Genomic DNA, 2420 nt, shown 5'->3' with positions numbered 1-2420 from the left:
GGGAAGGATCCCGCCAAAAGGAAGTTTTCTTTTGATCTGCATCCCGCCAAAATTTGAGAAGTTATCCTAATTAAAATCAACACACTAAAATAAGTGTCTCTTTGATGGTTAATTACAACCGCATCAGAAATTTTTCGTTCATCCATATCTTCCTGAAGTTTTTTTTTTCTTTACACGTCATGGTGGGATAGAAGAAGCAACCTATGGGATGTATCCATTAGCTCATGGTTAATGAATATATTACAGCACAAGCTAGTGGTTCTGCTAGGTGCTTTATGAGTATGAGAAACTAATAACAACACAGACTTGAGGAAGACTCGAAGTTGATGGTAAAGGGATTTGTCTCTTCCGTTGTAGAAGGAGAGAAAAATGGAACTTGTATTTATACAATGATGTTTACATATTTAAGATGAGTCAAGAAATAAAAACTAAATAATCTAGTTCCCTAAAACACAAAAATTCTATACTAATTTTAACATATATAGCTGAAATCAATGTCTTCTATAATAATCTTCGGTCACAGCTAGCTCATCTCCATTGACTTTTGGTACAACTATTTAGTTGTCTTTTGTAGGCAGACTAATTGATGCATATATCTCCCAAGATAAATGCTTTATCTTTTGCATTTAAAATAAAATTGATATTGCATATGTGGAATTTTCTCACATGCAACTGTGGATCTTAACAGGTGGTTCAAGTTAATTAGGGTGGCGAGAAATCAGCCATGAATTTGAGGTGCGGCTGTTGAAATTTAGTGGTCGACGGAGAAATTAAATGTAGTATTAGAATGTGTATAGGATTAGGATAGGTGTGTTTTCCCCGATTCAAATTGAGCTATAAAGGCTCGTACCAAGTTGCCGACTTTGCAGCACTAGAGCATACGAAATGTCTGGATGCAAGAGTATCCTGGAGAAAAATAAATAAGCAAAAGCTTGTCTATTTAGATTTCCTAATTTTTCTATGAAATAAGCATTCATGTTTCTATAGAATTCGTATTTGCATGAAACCGAACTTACATACGAATTATAGCTACTTCGAGTGACTATTATATCGAAGAAGCTTGAGATTAACGATTAGGGACATCTTTGAACGGTAGATATTTGATTTAAGACTGTCATCCGGATCAAGGAAAGTGTGTTTTCTTTGTAACGAATAAATAACTATGAATCATGAAGCTCCGGGAGGGTTCTAACTTCAAACTTTGCATGATACATCATTGAAATCTATAAATATGAAGTTCAATATCGATTCGAACTTCAAATTCGGTATAACGACAAACAAACTATGAATCATGAAACTTTGGTAGGGTTCTGACTTAAAACTTGGCCTGCTACATCATCGAAATAGATTGAGTCGATTCGAACTTCAAATATGATACAACGACATAGAAACTATAAACCAAGAAGCTCCGGGAGGGTCTGACTTCAAACTCAGCATGATACATCACCGATCGATAAATATGAAGCTAAGACTCGATTCGAACTTCAAATTCGGTATAACGACAAACAAACTATGAATCATGAAGCTCCGGGAGGGTTCTGACTTCAAACTTGGCATGTTTTACATATAAGATTCCTTCAGAATATTCCCTAAAATTTAACAAAACCTATTTTGGCATATTGTACGCATAACCTGGATTCGATATTGAAACCTGGCCCAGAGTGGATCATTATAAGCCGGAAACTTGTTATTAGCGATGAATCCATCCATTTATAAGTAAGATTCCTTCGGAATATTCCACGAAACCTTAAGCTAACTCTATTCTGGCATATTGTATGCATACCCTGGCTCCGAGGTCGAAACCTAACCGGACTGGACTACTATAAGTCAGAAACTTGGTCAAAACGATGAATCCATCCATTTTACATGTAAGATTCCCCAAAAATTTAAACAAACCCTATTTTGTCATATTGTATGCATAACCTAGCTCCGAAATTGAATCATGGCCATGAGTGGACAGTTATAAGCCGGAAACTTGGTAATAACGATGAATCAGTTCATATACAGGTAAGATTTATTCGGAATATTCCCTGAAACCTTAAACAAACTTTATTCTGGCATATTGTATGCATACCGGCCCTGACTCCGAGGTCGAAACCTGGCCCTGAGTGGACTATTATAAGCCAAAAACTTGGTAAGAACGATGCATCTATCCATTTTACATATAAGATTCCTTCAGAATATTCCCCAAAATTTAACAAAACCTATTTTGGCATATTGTACGCATAACCTGGCTCCGAAATTGAATCATGGCCATGAGTGGACAGTTATAAGACGGAAACTTGGTAATAACAATGAATCAGTTCATATACAGGTAAGATTTATTCGGAATATTCCCTGAAACCTTAAACAAACTTTATTCTGGCATATTGTATGCATACCCTGACTCCGAGGTCGAAACCTGGCCCTGAGTGGACTAT

At 36.2% G+C, this 2420-nt stretch overlaps 1 protein-coding gene across 1 annotated transcript in view; it reads left to right on the top strand.

The window, feature by feature from the left end:
- Positions 1-2420, top strand: part of LOC113329413 — a 4298-nt gene that overhangs the window by 108 nt on the left and 1770 nt on the right. The window lies entirely within an intron of this gene.

The sequence above is a fragment of the Papaver somniferum genome, unplaced genomic scaffold (assembly GCF_003573695.1).
Source record: "Papaver somniferum cultivar HN1 unplaced genomic scaffold, ASM357369v1 unplaced-scaffold_117, whole genome shotgun sequence".
NCBI lineage: Eukaryota > Viridiplantae > Streptophyta > Magnoliopsida > Ranunculales > Papaveraceae > Papaver > Papaver somniferum.
Note: the sequence above shows the minus strand (reverse complement) of the source record. Positions and strands in the feature narration are given on the sequence as shown.